This window comes from Schistocerca serialis, chromosome 12 (genome assembly GCF_023864345.2).
Source record: "Schistocerca serialis cubense isolate TAMUIC-IGC-003099 chromosome 12, iqSchSeri2.2, whole genome shotgun sequence".
NCBI lineage: Eukaryota > Metazoa > Arthropoda > Insecta > Orthoptera > Acrididae > Schistocerca > Schistocerca serialis.
The window spans coordinates 169,636,914-169,656,589 of record NC_064649.1 but is presented as its reverse complement, the minus strand read 5'-3'; the positions used below and the strand labels follow the sequence as shown (position 1 = coordinate 169,656,589).

Below are 19,676 nucleotides of genomic sequence, written 5' to 3'. Positions count from 1 at the left end.
TCACACTCCGTTGTCAGGACAATAACGCTGAAAGCATTTGAAATTTATGAATTTTCACTCTAGCAGAAGGTAGTTTCGGACTTTGCCGATTATTACAAATGAGGCCTTATCACTGAAGTTTGTAACATCTGATATCAGCGGATAACTGCCATTGTGAGCATTATCATGTTACATACCCTTTACATAAAATATATTAGTAATTCTTAAATTTAGTTACAGACCATATATTGACCTTAACCATGCGTAACAAGAAGTAATATGTTCGGAAGTATTCTCACCTGAAAAGCTATCAATCATGTACTGCAGAGTGAATCAGCCAATCTACTCATTTTTATTTCCGCTTACTGGCAGTTATTCCCCCTCCTGCACAGGGCTAGTGATGACATCGCGTTCCTTTACCTGTCGCCCGTCGTTAAGCCATCCACAAGCAAAGTGAAGGCAAAAAATCTTGCATTCACATATTGTTGCACAGTGCTAGGAGGGAGTGTGTTGAACACAAAAAATCGTGGCCGGTGCGGTGTGAGCATTGGGGTGGATGTGGATTTATTTATTTATTTCGTGTTCCATAGATCCATATGGGAACATATCCCTGGATATAGAACGAGTCAAGGTTTTTACAGATTATTGTTTTGTGCACATATACATTGATCTTATCATTAGATTAAAGAAACTGTGAAGTTTACCATATACCCTTAATATTAGTTAAGATACAAGACATCTGAAAGAATATACAGTCATACATAAATTTGGGTATTGTTCTTAAGTTATACAGGCATCATATACAGACATACATAAATTTGGGTATTGTATTAAGTTACACTGTACTTACGGAGTATGATTAATCAATTGTAAAGGTCACACAGTAAGTTTTAAGCACAAACAAGAGATTTTGCTAAGAAATTCATCAATACTGTAACAAGACTCATCTAAAAGGAACTGCTTCAGATTTTCTTTAAACGTTGGCATGTTTCCAACCAGTTCTTTAATGAGCGGTGGGAGGGCATTAAAAATCTTGGTGCCACTGTATAAAACCCCCTTCTGGACCATGCTTTTCGTTTTTAGCTCATAATGGATATCCAGTTTTCTTTGGGTGTTATAACTGTGGTATGATTTTGAATAAGATGCTATTTTTTGAAACAAAGCACATCAGGGAAAAAATATATTGGGCAGGTGTTGTAAGGATTTGTAGAGCTCTAAACAGATCCCTGCACGAATGCCTAGGGTGTACTCCACACATAATTCTGATTGGTCGCTTCTGTGCATGGAACATTTTTTTTGCTATTGGTTGATTTTCCCAAAATATTATACCATAGGCCATAAGTTGGTGAAAATAGCTAAAATATGCAGTTTTTATTGTGCTCATTTCCCTAGTGTCTGAAATTATTTTTAAGGCAAATGTTGCTGAGCTTAGCCTTTTGCACAGATCTTGAATATGGTGGTGCCACTTTGCTATCTATATGCAGACCCAAGAATTTGGAGGACTCAACCTTCAAAATCTCGTGCTCACCCATTTTTAGGTTCATTTCATTAGTAACATTTGTGTTAGAAGAGAAGTGAATGTAATTTGTCATTTTTAGGTTGACTGTAAGGCCACTGGTTTCAAACCAGTTTGTCAAATCTGCAAAAGCTTTATTTGCAGCCTCATTTGACATATTCCCTGAGAGATTATTAACTGATAACATGGTGTCGTCAGCAAACATGAGTATTTTCCCATATTCTGTACATAGTGCTAAGTTATTTATAAATATTAGAACGAGCAGTGGGCCCAGGATGGCCTACGGCTGTGTGTCTGAGAAGGACTGTGTGAATTCTAATGAGGCTCTAATATGTGTACCACAGAGGTCTGTATCTGCCCTGTCGGAAGTCAAAATAACGCTGAGCACACCTTATACCATTTGGCATAAATGCAAATTCTCTATAGGCTTCTCTAAACTGTTCTATTAATTCTTGCAAATTTGGTTTGTAATACCAAAGTTCTTCAAGAACAATTACAGCCGCTGAATAGTTAATCTTATTGCCATAAAATGTTAAGGCAAGATCGTCGATACGCTGTTGATTGGTAGGTACCAGGAAGGCCAAGCGCAGGTCGTCAGGATAATTACGGATGTGCTCCCAATTTGAATAAAAAAACTCCAACGCAGACATGAGCTGTAACAATAATCTTTATTTAGAACGTGACCGTTCCCTTCCGTTTACAAAACGTCATATACACTCTATTACGTACAATATATGTTACATATTTGACTTCAGATTGAACCACATCGTTTTTCGCAGGTTCGTCTCCTGCAATTTCTACACCAATATAGAATGGATTAATGCCTTGAAATAACTTATTCTTACACTTACACTGATTCTCTAAATCTACCCATGACTTCACTTTTCCAATTTCAGCACTACATTCAGGTTTGGAATAGGTAACAAACTTAAAGGCATTACGCCTACCATACTTCCTCCATGGTACTCCAGATGACCTATCCGGTTTCAAACTAAACGGTCCCAATTTATTCGTACAGGCTATTCTAACTTTCTCCAATGCCCCTTGATCTTCAAATATTTTTTTGTTAGCTCTATCATCTAATGTCAGTCGTTCCACCCTTACATTAACTCGATACACATAGGTTACAATTTTGTTAATAATGACAGCATCATACTTGTTAGCAAAAAACTTAAATTCGTCTGTTATATCATAGTGTCATAGCGGACCACGCGGCCCGCCCAGCCATTATACATAAGGTGGCACTCGGTTAAGGACCTTGCAACGCACTTCTTCGCCTGGAAAGATTCAAAATATTTTTCAATAAATCGTACACGGGACCAATTGATTACCAAAAAAGGGTCGGTATAATCAATGTACTGCGTACGCTCTGCCCATCGGCGTATACGTACATTAAAGGAGAAGGCCGATTCATTACAGTTCGTTATAGGCACTGCATCAGCTTTTGCTGAGCCTGCAGTAATGGAGCCCCATTCTGAAGATACCTGGCCACCATGCAGTCCTTCCACGATTACTTTCTGCTTTCTACCACACAGATAGGATTCAAGCCACGTGCCTACGGTTCCACCCATTCCTAGGGTCTTGGCTTTACTCAAGAGAATATGGTGACTTAAACTGTCAAAAGCTTTTGACAGGTCACAAAATATTCCAACCGTCGTCATATTATTATTTATGGCTTCCATAACATTGTCAACAAAGGCATGTATTGCATCCACGGTTGATACCCCTTTCCAAAAGCCAAACTGGCTACTGCTGAGGATATTATATTTACTAAGATGCTCAACCATTCTGCTATGCATCAATTTCTCTAGTACCTTGGAGAAAACTGAGAGTAATGAAATTGGTTGATAGTTTGTAGCCTCAGTCTTTTCTCCCTTTTTATAAATTGGTCTTATAAGCCCATATTTTAGCCTGTCGGGAAAAACACCTTCTTCCAATGATGTATTACTAATATGGCAGAGGACTGTACTTATTTCTTTACAACAATATTTCAGTAACTTGCTGGAAGTGTTGTCAACTCCAGCAGAATTTTTACATTTTAAAGACAATCATTTTTTCTAATTCTATCACTGTAGTTTTTCGAAGATGCTTCTCATCTATTTTATTAGTTAAGGTGTTATGCAAGTATTCTGTAGCATTCTTTACAGAACCCTGGCATCCCATTTGGTTGGTGACTGTTAGGAAATGATTGTTAAAGATATTAGCCACCATTTCGGGAGCATCCACCGAAAGGCTCCCAGTTCTTAAGCTAATCACTTCTTTGGCAGACAGGCTTTTCCCTGTCTCGCTTTTAACATATTTCCATATGGTTTTCATTTTGTTATTTGATTTGTCAATTTCCTTTTTTTAGATACATACTTTTAGATTTCCGGATCACCTTCCTTCATATTCATTACCTGTGTGTTATTTTTTCTCCAACGAATCGAAAACCTCGGCTTCTGGCAAAATTGTTCTCCAGTGCAAAATTACACTACATTCAATTTCCTACAAAAAGGGTCTGTACTTTTCTTCCTCTTGGACCAATAATTTGGAACGGGTTAAAAACAACTATTAAATTGTGTACCATATCTAAGTGCAGTAGAGGCATACTAATGGATAAATTGTGTTCCAGGGGTGAAACAGGCTGGGCTGTGGGAGATGTGTGGAGTAGAGTGTGAGTGAAGGTAGCTCACTGCACTGTGTTTGTGCACTTCCCACCTCCATAGGTCTGCAAATCTGAAGGTGGAGCTGGTGATTCTCCACTCTATCTCGTCCACTGCGTCACAAGAAGCAACTACAGAGTATATCACAAACTTATATGGCCCCTCTGTAGTGCATTATATGAATCACTGCCGACACAGTGCACAGACACGCTCGAGGAGGGTTTAGTTTGCACAACGTGCATTAACACTACATGGAATGCGAATATAATGTACTAATAACACTAATACAGGTAATGAATGTGAACAGAATCTACTTTAATCTCTGCATACTGTGCTACACTGCTACAGGAGAAATTGGTTCTTTATGGTTCTGTTCAGAAGACGTAGTGTTCTTCTAAGAAAGATCACTTCCACCATTGTGAGTACTGCTCACTTCTCTGTTTACAGACAGGCTGTAACTGCCTTGTGTTTCGTGTCCACTTATCTTTTGCTGCTAGACAAAATAGCTTTGATGAACTTGTGTTTAATATAATCCATTATGGAGTCGAGGTAGCAGTTTTCGTTATACTGGTTATCACTGTTAACATTCAACCGCGATTCTTATACATATATTTTAACAACGCGTTTCAAGATATGATGATGAGAGCATTGTCTCTTGAAACGCATTGTTAAAATATATGTATAAGAATCGCGGTTGAATGCTAACAGTGATAACCAGAACTTGTGTTTATATAGTGAAGTTATTTCCTGTTTGGAAAGGGAGTAGGCCTATTTATTTGAAGGTGTTAAGTGAGCTATTATGTTGTCAGTTACTTATGTGGTGTTGGTGGGAAAGGGACTGGACTGTAAAAAGTGGCACCCTGCTGCTGTGTATTGTAAAACCGTGTAATTGTGTTTTAGGCACTTGGTGGTGAATTAATGGATGACTAAAAATGTTACTGCACTTCTCTCCCATTCATTGTGTTACAGGTAGACTGCATAAATATTTTCCATTCGTAATTCATGAATTGCTGCATTTGCAGAGTGGGCTGCACCGAGTGGAACCACTTAACGCACATCCACAGTACATCTTCCGAGATAGGTGTGGCTATGTCTGATGGAATGTGACTGTTAATATTGAAGTCTATAACAGTTATCTGCTGTAACGCATTGCCTGACTTATGTTGAAATATCTGAACAACTGTTATAGTCTTGGTGATCTACTTTTGTTGCAGTGGATTAAGCCTCTGAGCCTCATCGTATTTTTGGAGAACTGAGGCAGGGTGATGCATTTGATAACCCTCGTGCTGTGAAAAGTATTCCAGCTTGTGACAATGAAATCTATGATGTCCTGTACATATTGACAGTGTGTCCTATTTGGAAGAGTCTCTTCAGTGTGGTAGACAATTGACAGTTCCAGCTGTTGAACTTTTTTACATGATATGAGTAGTGCACTCAACAACTGCAAATAAGTACCCAGTAAACTGAAAATAACTCCACTGTGTAAACATGAGCTCAGTGAAGCTATTCTGTCCATTTGCATAATACAAATGGACAGGAAATGCTGGGGAGCAGCACCTGTGGTGGGGGAAGCTGCCTTTCCCGTAACGGATCACTAAGAATCAGTTTCTCCTCTTGCAGTGTAGAACATTGTGCAGAGATTTACATACGTCCAGTTCATGTACATTCCCTGCATTAGTGTTGTTAGTAACTTGTATCTGCATTCTGTGTAGTGTTAACTCATTTTGTGCAAAATAAACCCTCCCCGCGGACATCTGCGTGCTGTGTCACCAGCGATTCGTGTGGCGTATTGTGGACGGAGAACTTTGTGATGTACCCTGTAGTCGCTTCTTGTGACGTAGCGAGGGGGATCAACTGCTTAACCTTCAGTTTGCTTACCTAGGAAGGAGGGAAGTACATTAATTTTTTACCATTTGAACAATATTTTTAGTGCCGTAATTTGCAATTTTTTTCATCCTCTGCAAACTATTAGTCCTAGAGAAAAAGTGACTAGAACCTTTTTTGGCAGGGAAGTGAATGCAGGTTAATTTTGTATTGGGGAAGAATTTCCCCAGGATCCGTTGTTTTTGAGTCATTCAAGAACAAAAATAAAAAATTACCTTTAAACCTACCCCCACACCAATGCTCACACTCCACAGGTCAGGGTTTTTAGTACAATGTTTGTGACAATATATCCTAGAACTGTGTAAAACTTTGTGACTACGTGACTTTTCCCCTAATTTTCCTTCATTGACTGGACTAAATGTTAGTGTTTGGAACTGACACAGATAGTGAAGGGCTTCATCATCAAAGGTAGTGTTGAGATGTGTATGTAAGTAAACTGGTTTTCAGAATTTTTGGTGTTACCGTTGTTTGTATTTTTGCACGATAAGGCATTTAGCGACAGCTGTAAACAGAATGGCAGAAGAACCTTTTGAGAGGACGGAAAAGAAACCCGAGCCTGTCAGCATTACCTCCCCTGAAATGTAAGAAACTGGTGGATTCCAAGACAAAATTGTGGAAAATGGAGACATCTTCAAATAACAGAAAGAAATAAAGGCTGAAGAGGCAGGATCACAGATGTCAGATGAAAGTTACCGCAAAAAAGGTTAAGTTGGAAAAGAGTGAAAATGAAAATGGATGCTTGTGCAGTGACTGAAGTTGAAGTCATAAATTGAGGATGATGGTGAGTAGTTCATATAATGTGTAATGCTACCTACATTTGAACTGTTGGCCTAAAGTGCACTTACAGTATACTTCAGGCTCTTGAGTTGCATGCTGCTGTTGGCAGATTGTATATCTCTGTTTAGCAATGGAGCTGTTAAGGAGCACTTAACTGTGCTAACAACACATTAAAGAACCATATAGGCCTACTGTATACAGATTGTCCACATTGTGTAGCTATTTATATTGAGGTGTAGTTTCTTAATAGATGGCTAATGTGCTACTCAGTATCAAAAAGTAATTTGTGTTTTTATCTTATCGGTTTTGTTTGAAATGCACAAACGAGGAGCCACAGTTAGTTGCTTGAACCTTTAACATTAAAGTCCTGTTGCATTATAAGGGAGATATATTTGCTACCAGTGAATGTTAATTTTTATTCCACGCACTCTCCGTTGACATTCTTAACTGCGAAAATAACAGTATTGGAGAATTGTACATAAATGTGTTGTCAAGGCAACACACTTCTAAAGACCAAGAGTAAAAGAAGTCAGATACAATGCACACTTAAAATTTACATTCTTCATTTGCCAGAGGAAAACTTCAGAATTGGGTGGTTGCTTTTACCAAACGATGCAGAACATTGAAGTTGTAGGTTGCCTCTTTTGCTATTTAACCACTGTATGCACTTGAATCTGTAATGAAAAATCTGTTACCTGGTGCCCTTTCATGAGACTTACATTCATTTCTTTTTTTGTGACTCTTTATTATGTTGTATTTTAAATGTAGGCATACTTTGTGGCCTTCAGTCCAAAGGATGGTTTGATGTAGCTGGTTTGATACTAGCCAATCATGTGCAGACCTCTTAATCTATGTATAAATACTGCAGCTACATCAATTTGAACCTGCTTACTGTGTTCGTGACATGCACTACCTGTACAATTTTTACTCCCCCCCCCCCCCCCCCACTTCCCTCCATTAACAAATTGTATTTGCCACAATGCCTCTGGATGTGTCCTATCAACTGATCCATTCCTTTCGTTACACTGTGCCACAAATTTCTTGTCGTCCACAACTCTTTTGTGCGTGGTGGGCACGTGACCCCGAGCTCGTGCAACTCTCTTTCCTTTCTGGGCTGCGTGCTTTCCCTTTCCACATCCCTTCCTGTCCCCGATCCTCCTCCTCCCCCCCCTCCCCCCTTTTCCCTTCCCCTTCCCCTTCCCCTTCCCCTTCCCCTTCTCCTTCTCTTTGGGAGTCTGTTTTGCGCCTACATCCAGAGATGGACACTTGTGAATGAATGAAGTGATTTCTCTTCTTTTATCTCTACAATGTAACATATCTGCCCTTACTTTGCCCTTCTCTTTTCTCAATTCTTCTCTTTCCCTTCTTCTCAGCTGCAGCGCTTGAGAATTCTTCTCTACTTTCCTTTTCTTTCTTTCCTCCCTGTGCCTGTCTGAAGACCAACCCACGCGTAGCCGGTGACGGGGTAACGGGTAATTCCCCACCCCAGATAGACAAGTAGGACACGTACGTACCCCCTGGTAAAGGCCAGGCCCGAGGAGGGGCGGTTACCCGAGTTGGTACTTTCCGAATGTGCCGATCGGTCCTTCCGTCCGTTTCTCGGGAGGTGTGGCCTGAGGTGTACACAATCACCTAAGGCGGGAGTGCCCTCAGAGAGGGCTCCCACTAGGAAGGAGCACGCCATCAGAGACGCCAGTAATCGTGGTGGATACTTTTGCAATGGTTTCTTCTAATTCTAAAACTTCTGCCCACAAGAGAAAGCTAGACGAGTCTCAGCCACGGACAATTCTTCTGTCAGTGCAAAAGTTCCTAGTCATTTCTCAGTCTGACGAAGGTCGAGACTTCTCGACAGTCGACCCTTTCATTATTCAGAAAGGTGTCAATGCAATTGCAGGTCCTGTAAAGTCATGTTCCTGGATACGAAATGGCACTTTGTTGCTAGAAGCAGATAGTGCCCTCCAGGCACATAAATTGCTTCAAACTACGCTGCTACACACCTCCCCTATCCAGGCGGGAGCGCACCGTACTTTAAGCTCATCACGTGGTGTGGTTTATACAAGATCACACAACGGATTATCAAATGAGAACATTAAAAATTACCTGTCTGATCAGGGAGTAATGGCCGTACAATGAGTCACGAAAAGGGTTGAGAAGGAATTGGTGCCGATCCGCACTCTCTTTTTGATGTTTGACAGAGTTCAACTTCCATTGAACATTAAAGCAGGATATTTTCAGTTCATGTTTACCATCCCCGACCCTATGCATTGCTATCGGTGTCAGAGGTTTAATCACACCAGCCAGTCATGTTCCAATATGGCCAAACGTGTAACCTGTGGCAGGGATGCCCATGAGGGTGCTTGTCCACCTCCATCCCCTTGTTGCATCAACTGTATGGGCGACCATGCTGCTTCCTCTATAGATTGCCCCATTTTCAAAGACAAACGGTTATTTCAGGAAATCAGAGTAAAGGAAAAGGTGTCGATCTTTGCTGCTCGAAAGTTATTCGCCAGTCGAAAGCCCACTGTGCCTCACGCAGGTAAATACAGCACTGTCCTTGCCTCTCCTCGGCCAATAAAGGAGGCGGCCACGCAGACTTGTGATCTCACCTTTAGTGCCACGGTCGTCAGATCGGCCAGTGCAAAGATCACCCCTTCAACCTCCCCACTCTATGGCTCACCCTTCATCGGGCTCTGCTAAATCACAAGCCCCAAAATCAGACACCCAGACTTCCAAAAAAGAGCCTACTCGTGAAGATTTTTTACGTACCCCGACTTCACAACCGTCGATCCCTCCCTCATCTCAACGTCCTGTTTCCAAGAAGGCTAATTAGAAACCCAGTTCCTCTCCTTCTCCGCCACGGCGTGTCTCATCTACAGCACCACCTGGTGGCCACCGCGATTGGCCGTCTTCTGTGTGGCCCAGGCGCACTGCTGGCGGCCGATCAACCGGCCGATTGCTGGTGGCAGCAGCTGCTGCCGAACAACCTGTTGATCGGGATCTTCTGCCTTCGGCTGAATGCTGTTCCACGCTGTCGGCCACTGGCTCTGAGCAGTCGTTGAGTTGACGGCAACCTTGGTCACATTCTTCCCTTTTCTGTCCACCCGATGTCCATTATCCATTGGAATATCCGTGGCATTCGAGCCAGTTGGGATGAATTGTCGATCCTCTTACGATCCTACTCGCCAGTCATCTTCTGTCATCAGGAAACAAAGCTGCGTCCCTGCGATCACATTGTTTTTCCTCATTTTAAGTGAATCTGATTTGATCTCCCCTCTGTTGATGGCACTCCAGCATATGGAGGACTCGTGACTCTTCTCCATGTTTCTTCCAAACTGTTGCTGTCCATCTTTCCCTTTCTGGATACACCTTCTCTCTTTGTGCTGTATACATTCCATCGTCCACACCAATGGCAAGAGCTGATCTCCCTCATCTTCTTCGTCAGCTTCCGCCCCCCTATTTGCTGGTTGGGGACTTCAATCCCCACCACCTACTTTGTGGACCTCTGCGTCCTTGTCCGAGAGTCTCCCTGTTGATTGACCTCTTCCACCAAGTGGATGTTGTTTGCCTCAACGCTGGGGAACCTACATTTTTGTGTGCCTCCATGTCAACCTACTCATTTGGACCTTTCGGTCAGTACTGTTCAGCTAGCTCGGCACTTTGAATGGTTCCCTCTTGCCAATAAATACTCGAGTGACCATTTTCCATGTGTCCTTCGATTACAGCCACAACTGCCATCTATGCGCCCAAGACACTGGAAGTTTTCTTAAGCCGATTGGATGCTTTTCTCCTATCTAGCAACATTTGATGACCGTCAATTTCCTATCATCGATTATCAGGTCACTCGTGTTACAGAAGTTTTTCTTACAGCCACAGAATGTTCGATACCTTGCAGTTCCCCTTTGCCCCAGTGCCCCCCAGTTCTTCGGTGGAACGAGGTGTGCCATGACGCGATACGCGAGTGGAGACGTGCTCTTCGTGTTTGCCGCCATCATCCTACGTTGGCCAACTGTATCTGCTATAAGCAGTTACGTGCGCGATGCCTTCACATCATATACGACTGCGAGAAGGCAAGCTGGAATTTCTTTAGCAGCTCATTTAATACCTTCACTCCCTCATCAATTGTTTGGAGTCAATCCGACAGATATCCGTCACTTCCAGTTTTCCCCCAACTTCTGGGCTAATTGTCATGCAGGATACCTTAGTGTACCCAGTCGCAATCTCTAAGTCATTGGGTCAACACTTTGCTGAAATTTTGAGCTCTTTGAATTACCCACCAGCCTTTCTCCTGAAGAAATGGGTTGCGGAAGAGCGACCAGCGACCTCTTGCTTTTTCCTCTCAATATCGTGAAAGGTATAATGCCGTTCTTTCTATGCGGGAACTCAGACATGCATTCTCCTCCTCTCGCTCTTCTGCTCTGGGAGCAGATGGTATCCACGTCCACATGTTGCTGCATCTACTATACCCTTGTCTGTGCAACCTCCTTCGCCTTCATAATCAACTTTTGTGTTGACAGTACCTTTCCCAGAAAATAGCGGGAAGCTATTGTCATACCTGTTCCGAAACCTGGAAAGGACAAACATCTCCCCTCCAACTATCGCCCAATCTCTTTCACGAGTAGTGTTTGTAAGGTTTTGGAGCATATGGTAAATAGCCATTTAGGCTGGTGGCTGTGGTCCCAAAACCTTTTAACAACAGCCCGATGCGGTTTCTGAAAGCATCGTTCGACAGTTGACCATCTTGTTGCTCTGTCCACTTATATCATGAACAATTTTCTCAGCAAACACCAAACGATAGCTATATTTTTTGATACGGAGAGGGCATACGACACCTGTTGGAGGACAGGCATCCTCTGCACGCTGTTCTCTTGGGGCTTTCAAGGTCGGCTACTCCGTTTCATCCGTGAATTTATGACAGAGCACACATTTGAGGTGCAGGTGAACACTACTCTATCCCGTACTTTCTCTCAAGAAAAAGGGGTGCCCCAGGGCTCCGTGTTAAGCGTTGTACTGTTTGCCATCACCATAAATCCAATTATGGATTGTCTACTTTCCGATGTCTCGGGCTTCCTCTTTCTCGATGACTTTGCAGTCTACTACACCTCTCAACAGACCAGCCTTCTTGAATGACATCATCAAGGACGCCTCGATTGCCTCCATTCGTAGAGCATCAAAACCAGTTTCCAATTTTCTCCCAGTAAGACTGTCTGTGTAAATTTTTGGCGTGGTATGGAGTTTTATCTGCCATCTTTACATCTAGGCCCTGTTGACCTTCCATTCACAGATGTCGCCAATTTTTTGGGACTTATGTTTGACAGAAAACTGTGCTGGTCTTCCCACATTTCATATCTTTCGGCTCGCTGTCTGCAATCCCTCAACACCCTCTGTGCTCTGCTCCTGGGCAACGGACAGAGTGATCCTCCTCCGCCTATGCTGCGCCTTACTGTGCTCAAAATTGGACCGTGGAAGCATAGTTTACTCCTCTGCACAGCCGTCTATTCTTCAGTGTCTCGACTCTGTCCACCACCGTGGATTGCATTTAGCATCTGGAGCTTTTTACACCAGCCCCATGGAGAGCCTTTACGCTGAAACTGCTGAACCTCCGCTGTCCGATCAGTGAGCTGTCTGAGTCATTTTGATAGTCATCTGTCTTCCATGCCTGCTAATCTGACCCGTGTTCCCCCCCCCCCCCCCCCCCCCCCCCCCCCCGATGCCTCCTTGAATTTAGGGTATGCAGGCAACCCTTCCTCTCTGCTGCCACCAGGAGTCCACTTCCGTCAACTGCTACATTCACTTTCCTTCCAATTTCCTAAAGCCTTCCTGACAAATAGGAGTACGCTGCCACCTTGGCCCCACCCCTGGACATGCCTTCTCTGTGACCTCTGTCAGCTTCCCAAGGATAGTACCCCTCCCCCTAGTTTATCGTTGGGCATTAGCTGCTCTATGCACACAAATTGAGGATGCCACATTTATTTAACTGACGGCTCCAAGACCACCTTTGGCGTCAGGAAAGCCTATATTATTGACGACACCCCTATTAAATTTCAGTTTCCTGACCAGTGTTCAGTTTTTACTGCTGTTCTCCGTGCTGTCCAATACATCTGTTGCCGTCAGCGGATACAGTATATTATATGCTAGTATTCGCTGAGCTCTCTTCTCAATCTCCAAGCTCTTTATCCTGTCCACCCTATGGTCCACCAGATTCAGGCCTGCCTCCATATGCTCCACTTGGGGGGCATCTCTGTGGCATTCCTCTGGATCCGAGGGCATGTTGGTATATGTGGAAAGAGGCAGCCCATATAGTGGCGAAGGTTGCTCTCTGTATTCCTCAGCCCGCCGTTTGCACGGTTCCGTTTGCTGGTCTACAGAGCATTTTATATTGTTGTGTTACTCTTTTATGGCACACTCATTGGTCTGCACTTCAGGATAATAAATTGTGGGTCATAAAACCTCTTCCCTGTGCTTTGACCTCTTCCGTCTGGCCCTGTTGTTGGGAGGAGGTAACTTTAACTTGACTCTGGATTGGGCATTGTCTTTTTAGCCATTGAGATCTTTTAAGTGGCGCTCCTCCTCTGCTTTGTCCCCACTGCTCTCAGTCGTGGATGGTGAGACACCTGTTACTTCAGTGCCCCTATTTTAAACCGCTTTGTGCCCGTTTACAGCTGTTTCCCGATATATCTTCCATTTTAGCAGATGACTCGTGCTCTGCTGATCGTGTCCTTGACTTTATAAGTGTGAGTGAGATGGCATTGGTCATTTGAAACTCTTTTTGGGGAAAATAACCCCCTCTTCAATAGCACTTTTCTAAGATTTCCTTGTTTTTTTTAGTTTTCCTCCTCATTAAGTTTCGCTCTCATTGATGCTGATTTCAATTCCTGTTTTATCCTTCACTAAGTCACAAATGGGCGCTTATGACCATAGCTATTTTGTCCCCTGAAACTTTTTTTAATCGTATTGACCAACTAGGATCATGTTAACAACTTCAGTTCCTCATCTTCCTTTGTTATTTTCTATTTTTCCAGTATTCCCTCATTTTCTCTCCATAAAGTCTCTTCATTTCTTCTGTCCATGTTGTTCCCCGTATTTTATTTCTTCTGCTTTGAATGCCTCCCAAATTTAGTATTTTATTTTTAAAACAGTTTCTTTCTGCTATTTCTGGTTCTTTAATGTTGTTTCTTTCTAGATCTTTCCTTACTACTGTAATCCATGCTATTGTCGATTTCTTCTTTCAGAAATATAGCAGTATTTGCTTTGTTAGTTTATTTCCATCCATTCGGTAGAGGTGTCCAAAAAAGGTTAATCTTTGTGTGGCCATTACTTCATATATTTTCTTTATATTTTTGTAGATCTCCTCATTACTTCTTATATTCCAACCATCTGCAGTTTTTACTGCAGTTGTTATTTTTCTAATAATCCTTCTTTTGAGAACCTCTAATCTGTCCATCTTATAGTTCATTTTTAGGCATTAAGATCCATATAAACATTCTGGTCGAACCAGTGTGGTGTGGGGTTTTAGTTTTGTTTTTCTAGATATACATTTCTTGTTGTAAATATTTTTGGTCAAACCCTATGCTCTTTCCATTTTGTTAATCCTTACATCTATTGCAGATTTTTGTAGTCCATTCTGTTGAATAGTCTCCCAAGATATGTATATTTATTTACTCGCTCTATTTTACCTATTTGTTTTGCTGTGAATTTTGGCACATTTTTTATACTTGTCATGAATTTTGTTTTTTTCCAGCTGAAATTTTGAAACCAGTTCTGTTTGCTATTTATTCCAGAAGGTTTATCTGAAGAACAGCTTTTGTCAGGTTTTCTGAAAGTATTGAAAAATCATCCACAAAAGCCAAGCAGTTTACCTTAATTCCATTTGTTTTCCTTCTCAGATTCGTTGGTTCAATTTTGTGATTTGTTTAGCTCCGAATTTCAGATCCTTACAGTTTTTTCTAGATCACAATTAAACAGTAAATCACCTTATTTTATTTTTATTTTTTTAAGTTCTTATCACCAAACCTCAAAATTTTTATTTCTTTTCCCGAAACTTTAATTTGTTCAGAAAATTTTTCTTTGGTTTCCTGTACTGCATGTTCATCATACAGTCCAAATGATAGGGTATAGGCCACAACCCTGTCTCACTCCCTTCCCAACCAGTGGTTCCCTTTTGTGCTCCATGACTCTTATAACTGCCATTTGGTTCCTGTAGAAATTCTGAATAGCATTTCACTTCCTGTATTTTACCCTTGCTTCTTTCAGAATTTAAAAGAGTGTATTCCAGTCAGCAATGTCAAAAACTTTCTGTAGGTTCACAAATCATATAAGTGTAAGTTCGCCTTTCCTTATGCAGTCTTTTAAGATAAGTCACAGGGTCAGTATTGCCTTGCCTGTCCCTACATTTTTCTGGAAATCAAATTGATTTTCCCCAAGGTAGGCATCTACCAGTTTTCCATTCTTCTGTAAATAATTTTTGTTAGTATTTTGCAACTATGACTTAGTAGCCTGATAGTTTGGTAACATCCACACCTGTCAGCACCTGCTTTATTCGCAATTGGAATTATTACATTCTTCATGAAGTCTGAGGGTATTTCGCCTGTCTCACACATCATGCATGCCAGATGGAATAGTTTTGTTGTGGCTGGGTCTCCCAAAGCTATCAGCGGTTCTGACAGAATGTTGTCTACTCCAGGGGCCGTGTTTCGCCTTAGTTCTTTCAGTGCTCTGTCAGTCTTCCCGCAGTATAATGTCTCCCACCCCATCTTCATCAGCATCCCCTTCCCTTTGTACAATACTGTATTCAAGTTCATTTCCTTTGTAGAACTCATCTATATATTGGCTCCACCTTTCAGCTTTCCTTTCTTTGTTTAGTACTGCTTTTCCTTCTGACCTCTCAATATTCAGAGAGCTGCTTCTCTTTTTGCCAAAGGTCTCTTTAATTTTCCTGTAGGTGGCATCTATCTTTCCCTCAGTTATGCAGGCTTATAACGGCTTGCATTGTCCTCTAGCCATTCCTGCTTAGTCATTTAGCACTTTCTGTCAATCTCATTCTTTAGACATCTGTATTCCATTGCACCCAGTTCATTTGCTGCATTTTATGTTTTCTCCTTTCATCATTTAAATTCAGTGTCTGCTGTGTTATCCAAGGATCCTATTAGCCCTTCATTGTTTGCCTATTTGATCCCCTGCTGCCTTGACTATTTCATCTGTCAAAGCTACCCATTCATTTTCTGCTGTTTCAGTCAAAGGTTGCCTAATTCTCCCTTTGAAACTCTCAGTAATCTTCGGTTCTTTCAACTTATCCAGGTTCCATCTCCATAGTTTCCTATCATTTTGTGATTTATTGAGTTTTAATCTACAGTTCATAAAAAATAAATTGTGGTCAGAGCCCACATCTGTCCCTGGAAATGTCTTACAGTATAAATGTGGTTCCAAAATCTTGTGTCTTACCATTATGTTAGGTGACACATTTGAGATGTTGGAAAAATAAAGCACTATATACAAGAAAGTGTGCAAACTTGTTGCTTATTAGCAGCACATACATGTGGAGGGGAGGCTGGACTTTGTGTCTGAAATTTGTCACACAGCACATTAGCTCTCAACATGTCGGTCACTGCAAATGGGGCACATATTGTGCCTCGGGGGTGTGCAGCATTCCTGGAGTCATTTGATAAAAGGCTACTGTAACATGACTCTGTAGGTCAGTCAGATTCTGCGGTTTTTATGGAAATAATGTTGATGTTAGGCCGGAATATTAAAGGCTGTGGGAGGGGTCTACCAAACCCGCACTGGCGATCGTTGAATATCTGAATATCTGGTTTAATTGTCCTCACACAATGACATCCAAGTGTGCTGGAACACCATCCTGTTGATAGACATCGATGTCCAGTATCCCATCTTTCTGTAATTGATAAATGACATACTGGTCAATTATTTCCAGGTAATTGAGAGCACAAACAGTCTCCTCCACAAGAAAGAATGGGCTGATAACACTGCACTGACACCTGAAAACTCCCTGGGTCTCTACAACACTCGAAAATTTTTTAGGCCACATGCCACATTGACTTCATTGTTGCGGTGTAACAACCATTTTCACTTACAAGGTAGCACACTCAGCGTGTGTTGACTGTTGTCACCTCTGTAGGTTGTACACTGTGCTTCTGACATCTGCTGTTTGCACTGTGAACTAGGTGCTGACAGCTTGCCTCACAAAGCATGGTCTTTCACTGTTAACTCGCCCCATTTTCATGTACATTGCAGAAAATCGCTTGGAGATTTATTCACTAACTTAATAAATATAATGCAATACTCTTATGACATCTTAGACGGATCACCCTGTACAATCAATCTGAAACTTGCCATTGTCTCCAGGTCTCTTGCACATATACAACCTTCTTAGACGATTCTTAAACCAGATTACAATGAAATGAACACCCTTAGCTGCTTACAGGCATTGACATACGTCAACTTGGACAGATGAAAATGTGTGCCCCGACCGGGACCTGAACCCGGGATCTCCTGCTTACATGGCAGATGCTCTATCCATCTGAGTCACCGAGGACACAGAGGATAGCGCGACTGCAGGGATTTATCTCTGGCACGTCTCCCGCGAAACCCACATTCTCAACGTATTGTCCCGCACTACATTCGTCGGGGCACACATTTTCATCTGTTCCCGTTGATGTATGTCAACGCCTGTAAGCAGCTAAGGGTGTTCATTTCATTGTAATTTCATTCTAATGAGCTGCACGGTCACCGATGGTATCTGTTCTTTCGGACATGTCCGAAAGAACTGATACCCTCTTAGTAAATCTTAAAATTTTGCACAGGACATAAAATCACTGCTAACATCTGGTTTATCAGGCACATTTCTTTTTCATATCTTTCCCTGTCCATGTTTTTCTACTATTTTTCCTTCTCTTCCCTTTCCTACTATACCAAATTGCATGTTTGAAGGCACTGTACACTCTCTAAACTAAATGTTTTTATTTTCAGAAGCTACACGAAAAAGCTCTCAGCTCTACAGTCCGAGTCTGACCGACTTGTCTGACGAGCCACTGTCGGCGGCACTGCGATCGCAGGCCCCTCACGGTGTGCGCTTACTCAGGCAAGTGTCGTGGGGATTTGTTAATGTAGAGGCTGACTGTACGCTGTAGGTGCCTGCAGACTTCCATCATTAGAGGAACAGTTCTATGAACAGTACATGCCATTCTCTGGAGTGTGGACCACTTCATTGGTTACTCGAGTTCCTCATCTGACCCCAGAACTGTCATTTACTGCAGCTAGGCATTTAGCACTAATAAAATGTGAGTTACATAAAATGGAAGTGTCCGACATATCAGCAGCCGTGAAGATATGAAAATTTAAAGGTATCTCCATTTTGAGCAGTACAAACTTTAGAATTATTATTCTAATTTGTTAATCCTGTGGTGTAGTCCACGTACTGTGTGAAAGTGACTTGTCAACATATGATCGAAGAACATTTATTATAAACTTTCCTGGTGATCTCAGTGAATTGCATTTGGTAATATCAAGACCTATGAACTGGTTAAGAGAGTTACTCAGCTATAAAACTTTTGTGCCTGTGTTTGTTTATATTATGCATTATATGTATATTTAACCAATTGTATAAGAAATCTTTAAATAAGAATGTTAAATGACTGTGTAAACTTGTGACTAGTAATAATTGAAGGTTATTGGCAATGAAATGTTGTTGTAAGCTTGTAGTGTATCTTACGGAATATGCCCATGACACAGGCAAGTCCTAGGAGCAATACACATTGGGTTCAGAGCTGGCTAGAAATAACTTTTTCAGTTATTTTGAAATTTAACTTAGTCATCTGCCAGAATGCCTATGATGTTGGGGGCTAGAATAAATCTGCAGTAACTCATTTTCTGTTGTAAAAGGCAAATAAAAGGTGTTTTATACCTAGCAAAGGTTTTACGTTGGTGAATCAACTGTTATTGAGACGACCTTTCCATCAACCTTTTTGCTTAATTATACATGGATCTTCTTAGGGTTTGTTGTACACTTTTCTAAATTTCAAAGAAGTATGGGTTTTCTGGGTAAGGACACCTTACATGTTGTGTAACCTATCCACCATGTGCTATGATCTCCTGCACCTACTATTAGAGTGGATTTACGTCTGCACCTGAGATCCAGCACAGTACGAGGGCAGTTCAATAAGTAATGCAACACATTTTTTTTCTGAAACAGGGGTTGTTTTATTCAGTATTGAAATACACCAGGTTATTCCCCAATCTTTTAGCTACACAACACTATTTTTCAACGTAATCTCCATTCAATGCTACGGCCTTACACCACCTTGAAATGAGGGCCTGTATGCCTGCACGGTACCATTCCACTGGTCGATGTCGGGGCCAATGTCGTACTGCATCAATAACTTCTTCATCATCCGCATAGTGCCTCCCACGGATTGCGTCCTTCATTGGGCCAAACATATGGAAATCCGACGGTGCGAGATCGGGGCTGTAGGGTGCATGAGGAAGAACAGTCCACTGAAGTTTTGTGAGCTCCTCTCGGGTGCGAAGACTTGTGTGAGGTCTCGCGTTGTCATGAAGAAGGAGAAGTTCGTTCAGATTTTTGTGCCTACAAACACACTGAAGTCGTTTCTTCAATTTCTGAAGAGTAGCACAATACACTTCAGAGTTGATCGTTTGACCATGGGGAAGGACATCGAACAGAATAACCTCTTCAGCGTCCCAGAAGACTGTAAGCATGACTTTACCGGCTGAGGGTATGGCTTTAAACTTTTTCTCGGTAGGGGAGTGGGTGTGGCGCCACTCCATTGATTGCCGTTTTGTTTCAGGTTCGAAGTGATGAACCCATGTTTCATCGCCTGTAACAATCTTTGACAAGAAGTTGTCAC

At 41.9% G+C, this 19,676-nt stretch overlaps 1 long non-coding RNA gene across 2 annotated transcripts; it reads left to right on the top strand.

Annotated features, from left to right (window-relative positions):
* The first annotated feature begins 16 nt into the window (after positions 1–16).
* On the top strand, positions 17–18,723 carry LOC126428332 (uncharacterized). Of its 2 annotated transcripts, none has more exons than XR_007576822.1 (3): positions 17–153; positions 6,510–6,802; positions 17,782–18,723. It is a non-coding gene; the product is annotated as an uncharacterized LOC126428332 (long non-coding RNA). The 2 variants fall into 2 exon arrangements; XR_007576821.1 differs by lacking the exon at positions 17–153 and adding an exon at positions 3,925–6,429.
* Positions 18,724–19,676: the final 953 nt, after the last annotated feature.